Source organism: Anopheles cruzii, chromosome 2, assembly GCF_943734635.1.
Source record: "Anopheles cruzii chromosome 2, idAnoCruzAS_RS32_06, whole genome shotgun sequence".
Classification (NCBI taxonomy): domain Eukaryota; kingdom Metazoa; phylum Arthropoda; class Insecta; order Diptera; family Culicidae; genus Anopheles; species Anopheles cruzii.
In genome coordinates, this window is record NC_069144.1 from 17,230,724 (window position 1) to 17,237,794 (window position 7,071).

A 7,071-nucleotide genomic window follows, 5' to 3' on the forward strand; every position below is an offset into this window, starting at 1 on the left:
GTAATCAAATCCGCAAAAGTCGAACGATGATCGTTCCCCTAATAGAGTTAAAATACAACGTCACACGTTATGGGGCAAATAGTCCCCATAGTGAAGCATTGATTAATAAAACGACCTAGTTCCTGTACTGCTTTTTAAACTGACTGCCACCGTTTTTGTTTGTGTTTTGTAGTTTTGTATCATTTTATATTAGCTTCATTCTACGAGCGTAAATTATCCAACAAAAAAACCTCTCCGATCGCTTTCTGCCTTAGCCTTAGCCTTCAACATACTAAATGGCTGGTGTCCGAACCAGAATAATTGCGGACCAATCTGCTTCCGGGTCGCGGACGAGTTACTAACGCTTCGTTAAGGATAATTCGCTCATGAGAACCGAAGTCATCAGCACCTCCCTACACGGCGACGATCGCGCACAACACCACCTTCTCGGACCCTGTCGGTTGAACAGAGGATCCAGTTGGAACACCTTCAAAAAATAAAAAAACCTGTACAAACACTGCTTCTCCCGGTGACAAGGACACTCGTCGGTACGGCCGGCCCACCTGACTCACTTTATTAACGGGCGTGTGTTTTCTTCTTTCTTCTTTTCTCTTCCTTTCTGTTTCTCTTTTCTTCAAATGTATTATCTCTATCGCGGCATTTGAATCTCTATCGACCGAACGAACCACTTGCGTTCGCGTGTTCTGTACGGTGTGTGGGTCCTTTTTTCATGTTTTGTTTTCGGTTACTCTCCTTCTGTTATGCTATCCATTAAAGTCTTAGGCATCGTTATGTTGCTACTCGTCGTGCTGGTGCTGCACCTCGTGGCCCCGTACTGTCTCGTGCGGATAATGATACAAGTATTAAGATAGCTTTTGGGCCGCTGCCACTGCCCGGTTGTGCTCTGCCTTTGCGCCTGTCTATGCCTGCCATGTGAAGCTAGGTTTAGCATGTGATAGTTACGATAACGAGATGGCCCCATCAGCAGCATCTCGCCTCCGGGAGATTCGGAGTGCATGTGTCAGGGCCGCGGACGCGTATTGTTTAGTCTGTTTGGTTTAGGGTTTGGTTTTCGTTTTTTGTGTTGGTCTGTTTTTGTCCATTCTTTGTTTCATTCGTGTGTTTTTTTAATAGTTGCATTTATTGTGTAATGTTTTGATTAATTTTCTATCGTTGGTCTGTTTTGTTTGTCGATTTCCCTATTTTATGTTATTTTCCATTTATCGAATGCATTCATTTTAAGAGCATCTCCTTCACTCACATGGTTCACGGTGTGCACTTGGGCCCCAGTTACTCTCGTTGTTGTTTGCGTTTGTGTGTGTATTTTCATTTTGTGGTTTTTTGGTTTTTCATACACCACGAACTGCATTGGACGCTGGACTTTGGAGTTGTTTTGTTGTTTTTTTGGACATTTCATCGTTTTCGTTAAAGGACCTCATAAACAGACACGAGAAACGGGGACTTCCATCCATTTTGTGTTCGGTTTTTGTTTTGTGGTGTGGAAACATCGCATTGCCGCGAGCGCGAGCATCTTCTGGTGCTCTCGTGCGCAGCAAAACTTGGTCTAAAGTGCAATTTCTTTCATCTTCTCATTTTTCCCTCTCGTTCTTCTTCTCGTTCGCTGTCGAATTGTCGACCAACACAAACCAAATGTTTTACTATTTGCTTTTATGCGCCTCGGCCTGTTCGATTCTGTTCCAAACCCGCTCGACAGTGGGAAACGTCGGTTTGAGTGCGTCGGCCGAATCGGTCCATCAGTCGGCTAAGCGGCCAAGCCGGCGCGGTGGTTCCCGGCACGGCCACCTGCACCGGTCCTCGTCCCGCCGCAACAAGGAGAACGGATCCTCGCGCTCGAATAGCTTCCGCAACAAGGCCAAGGTTGCGCCCAGCGCCACGACGGTCGGTGGTAGTGATCCCGTGGCCAACAACGCTCTGGCCAATGCGACGGGAGGCGGCGGCACAGGGCCGATGGTGGCCGGTGGTCGCGTTCGCAAACAGCGTGCCGTCTCGTTCGAGCAAACGTCCGCTACGACCGCCATTACGATGACCACGTCCAGTTCGGTTTCCGGAACGGCGTCACAGGTTGCTGCTGGCGCGGTCACTCCGGGACCGGTCACCGTCGGGTACAATCTCATACATTCACCGCGCGTTTGGCACGAGTACTCCTCGAAGTCGCTGGACGAAAAGAAGCTCCTCACGAAGCAGAATAATATCGGTGGCGGCAACAGTTCTATGGCACTGGTCGATGGGCCTGGCGATGGGGGAGCAGGAACAGGCGCAGGTAGAGAAGGTCCTGTGGTACCGCCAACCGGCAGACGGAGCATCGTGTCCGTTTGTGTGAACGATCGCCAAGTGCTCGATAACGATGGCGATTGGCCGATGGTGGATGAAAGTAGCCAGGCATCGGGGGCACACTACCCGGGCCACCACCACCAGCAGCAGTTCCATCACCATTCGCACCATCATCATTCCGGTGGAAACACTGCCGGGGCTGCCGGTGGCGGAACAGTCAGCGGCTCGACCATCGGTTCCTCGATGCTGCACCACTTCAAACCTCCTCGAATATGATTCTAAAAGCGTACGGTATAGGTCAGTGTTGCGTCCTTTCTGTTCACTCCAAGTACCTAGAGCGGAGACTTTATCCCGATTTTCGATGTATTTTCGTTGCGTATTTCCTTTCGATTAACCCGGTTCGTTCCGGTACCGGTCGACGGGACGGAAATTCGGAGTGGTCAGTCCACTAGCACATCACCAAGGTTTAGTTAGAAAACTACGAAAACGGTCGCCTGCTGGTGAAGGAAAGAGAAGCGAATACCTTACAAAAAACCTTACTAAATCTAGATTAGGGCGAATTTATCGAATTTTTTCCCCTTTCTACAAGCGTTTAGATACACAAGTACCAGAGGCACAAGAATAATCTGCCAGCAATCTGTGGCTTCCGTTTTAAAGGAGCAATACAGTGGCCAGGAATGGAGCAACAAGAGCCCTTCGAAACGAACCTTGAAACATGACACAAAGAACCACAATCGAACAGCGCCAAATAGGAAGGTCGTGACGACGGAGAACTGTAAGTGCTAAAACGGAAAGAAACGCTTTATTCCCAGTCACGTGGGGCGGTATGTACTCACGATTTAGTAGCTATAGTTGCGCGCAATGAAACAACCGCAGAAAATACGATCCTTTTTGGGGGACATCCAAAGAAGCGTCGAAGGCAGCAAGCCTAGCATTTGACGAACAATCGATAAAAGTATTTATACATAAATATATATATAAATCGACAAAAGCCAAAAACGAACTGGGAGGTACGTATCCCAAAGTGCGTGTCACCAAAGGGCGTGTGAAGAAAAATCATCAGGAGACTGATCAACAGAGAAGGACGGATTTTGGTAACGGTATGATTAGAAACAGTGTCTCACGGAAGCTATTGCAATATGCGACATCACATTACAAGGAACTAATTGAACACGATTATACGGCCGTTGAGCGGCCAATTGATATGGGAAGCGATTACACGAAGTTACCGCGAAGGAGTGGCTGTCGTCCCTCCGTCGTCGTCGTACCAGTCCACAAAGAGAATTCTCTCACTTATCTCATTATGCATTAGAAACCTAACCGTATTTAAACTGAATCGATGTTTACATACACGAACGTAAGAAAATAGTCCCGAACGGTTCAGCGCCGAAACAGAAAAAACACAGTAATAAGTCTAGTACCTATAGAAATAGGGGGTAAGATGTAATGGATGCGAGTTTTTTAGCGCATCATATTGTCTCTCTGTCTCTCTTTGTATTTGTCTGTTCAAATATGATTAGTAAGGGGCGATGCGAGCGCAACGAACGGGCGTTTTGTTATGAATCTGATTTATTATTACACGCGCCTTTGAGTTGTTGTTTTTCGTTTGGTAAGCATACTTTTAAGCGATATTTGTACATGTTAAAATCTAAATGGAACATTCCTGTCAAAGCGATTAAGAAACGTACTCGGCTTACGCCAAAGACCGGCACGAGAGTGTGGACGAAACTATAAATTGAGAACGGAGTAGGAGTCGATAGTAGGACATAGTGATGGGTTCTGCATTGGTATGCTTTGGTTTAATCATTCATGATGTGCCGGAAAGCTACGTAGAAGGGGAGAGAAAAACCTTGCTCAACATGAAACCGAGGGAAAACCGCGCGCCGTTAATGTGCAACATGATCGAATGAATTCTACCGGAAACGCTTTTTGAAACAACCGTTTTATTTTTACATTGTCCCAGAACGCACAAAAGCACCTCACAGACGTAATACAGCACATTTTGGACCTAATTTAATTTGTTTGGGAAAAGATCGCTTCGAGATAAAAGTTCTATGCTGCCCATGAATAGCGAAGACACTAGCGAACCGGTTCGAATCGGTTTCGAATCGGTTGCCCTAAGAAAATTCATTATTTTCTCCGTAGATGGCTCTTTTCACACACACAGTTTATCAAGTTTGTTGAGTTTAAATAATGATTTCGAACAACGATTAAGCATCATCGATGATAAATAATAATAATACAATACAATAGGTTATGTGTTACACTTGCGAACGCGTGTATCACACATCAAATGTTGAATTTCCACCCATGGAACATTTCTCGGCTATGTTTTCGAAAACCTTTCGAATGCAACAATTTCAAATTCGAATCCTTAAGGAAGATTTTTTTAGCTGATGAAAATTCTTTTTATTTAACTCGATTTTAAATAGAATCGAATGCTCTACTAAACCAATCACTACTTTAACAAACGCTTTTTTCTGTGAAGCACACATAAAAGACAACACTTCAGGAAATATTATTTTTTGTACACTTCTGTGTGTACCTCTATCCTCCAGATGCTAGTCTGACGGTAAAACTGCAAAAAACGGCGTCAAACACCACGTACAGCACGTATAGTATAACTTTTGTACCTCTTTGCAATATTCTGCTACGCCGCTCACAACGACACCAGGTTTTGTGTTTTATGGTTTTGCTGCTTTCTATCCAAACTAACACAACCGACTACCAACAACCGATTTACGAAATGAAATGGGGTTCCGGGACGTTGGGACGCGTTCAAAGACAGAAGAGAACAAAACTGAAAGTCCCAAATAAATTTCCGAACACATTAGGTGCGAACGAGAGTTATTTACAAATCAATTACAAAGAAAGTATTTTCGCTGCGTTTAGGTTTACGCGTTGCTAGGCGTGCAATTTTCGCAAGCGATCCAGGCGATATAGATGTTGTTTTCGATGAATATTTATTTTTTACGCTCCTTGGGCCAGTAGCAAAAAAACGCATTGATTGCGGCACGAGATCATTGTAAATATTCATAATCTACACATCGGTAGCTTGATTAGGCGGTGGCGTTTTTATTTTCGATACTTCTTTCGGTGTATAATCATTTTTCAAACGGTCGAAACATTGAACGTCGTAATGTTTCCAAATATTTGCTAAACTTTATAACAATTTTCTGAACCGCCTAAAGGAGATGGAATGTGCCGGAAGCGAGAACGTAGACCCCGGCCTAGCATTCGGCCTATGAAAGTAAGAATGGCTCTAATTCATCGCATTGCACGAAGCACTGAGAACGAAACTGGGGACATAATTGTTGAGGGATCTATTGAGATGACATCCCTTCAGTTGACACACTGACTCGTTGGACGTGGTTCCAGAACCCAAATAAAACATGTGTTCAGTGTACCTTTACGCAACGACGCTAGACACGTGTTTCTCCACTGACAATGGATGGTCACGTTTCTAATATTCCTTTCTTTTCGCTCTACAATAATACCATCGCGTAAGGCTAATACAATCGATACAAAACCGGAGGTAGCGATAATGGAAAATGGGCGCAGGGAAGTCACAGGAAATCGGAACCGAATTCAACGTTCAACAAGCACTGAAAAACTTTACCGCCCCCAGGTCCAGCGAGTGGTCACGATATATGCGAGTGCGCGGGGCCACGATATGTATGGGAGTTTACTTACGATGTAACGAAGATGTAAAACTGCGAAGATACATTTTAAATCTTTTACGATCATCATGAATAATAAACCAGAAAACTACAACCTTTAGACCGCGATCGTGTTTTGTTTTTCAAACTTGTTAGATTCAAATTTACTGTCTACGGCACTTGAAATATACGCTGTTGATAGCTTCGATTGTTTCATTAAAAAATAATTGCTCTTTGGTCGCTCGTAACGGATCCGCCCAATACCGAATAAAGGACTTTTGTTGTTGCTCGGTTTCCGGGATGTGCTATTAAATTGAATCGTCATCGATTGCGTGCGATTGGAGCTGATGTGTCAGCACGTACCGCATCACCAGAGAGGTGGCAAGTTTCGGGGTTTATTGGGCCTTCGGCAGAGCAGTGACTGTGTCTTCACGGCCAACCCATCGACGGCGTCGGCAGCCGGAAACGATCAAATAAATCCTGCCACTCTGGCAGCGTGCGTCAAATTTATCTCTCAATCTACCCTGGCATTCGGCACCTCCGGTTGCGGTAACGGTTCCCGGATCTGGCAAAAAACGAACAGAATTCATTCATCTTTCCAACGAATCCGAGCTGTCGGCCGACCCTCTGCTTTTTTTCTGCGCGGAGTGACGTGAGCCCAGAAGAGCCCGGAAAAGGGATACTTTTTCCTGACATCCGCCCGGAGTGCCTTAGTGGTCCCTTCTTTTTTGGTCGGCCGGCTAATCCGAACCAGCGCCCGCGTGACGAAATCATAATAATAATAACAGTAAAAAGGCACACCACAAAAAACTGCTGCGCTGTCACCATTTTTACAGATTTCGGGCCATTCGGGATCGGATTCGGGTACCGGGAAACCGCAAATGATGCGAATGTGTTGCCGCCCACCGAGACAAACGAGGGTCTACAGTGCCGGTAAATCCACCATCGGGCAAGTCGGGCGGGTAGTCGGTCTACAAATCCTTTTTTTTCGGGCGATTGTCTACGCTCTATGCGGATGTAGGGACCTGTTGCGGGTGTTGCAGGTTGGCTGGTAGATGTTTAAAGATACAATGTAATAAGCTTCTCGCTTTCGCCGTACGTATGAGAGTGTGTTCATCGGAGCTTCCGTGGCAATGCTGTG